Genomic DNA, 240 nt, shown 5'->3' on the forward strand with positions numbered 1-240 from the left:
GCTAGAGCCAGTCCCACAATGAGCTTTCCTTAGTATGTAGATTTTGAGGAGGAGAGATGGGGGGGCAATGTGGAGGGAGGGGGTTCGGCCTTGACCAACTGCCACTTTGCACGTTTGAAAGCTATGATGTGTGTCTCTCTCATGGGTGGGCCAAATTCTCCGGGCGGGCAAAGAAAGGGGATGTAACCTTGCCCCTTATGACCTCATTAGGAGCAAGATTCCAGATCGGCCCATCTGAGC

General features: G+C 52.9%; 1 protein-coding gene across 1 annotated transcript in view; it reads left to right on the top strand.

Annotated features, from left to right (window-relative positions):
* Nucleotides 1-240, top strand: part of nup188 (nucleoporin 188) — a 17,996-nt gene that overhangs the window by 6,182 nt on the left and 11,574 nt on the right. The gene's annotated exons all lie outside the window — the stretch shown is intronic.

Source organism: Etheostoma spectabile, chromosome 16 (genome assembly GCF_008692095.1).
Source record: "Etheostoma spectabile isolate EspeVRDwgs_2016 chromosome 16, UIUC_Espe_1.0, whole genome shotgun sequence".
Taxonomy (NCBI): Eukaryota; Metazoa; Chordata; class Actinopteri; order Perciformes; family Percidae; genus Etheostoma; species Etheostoma spectabile.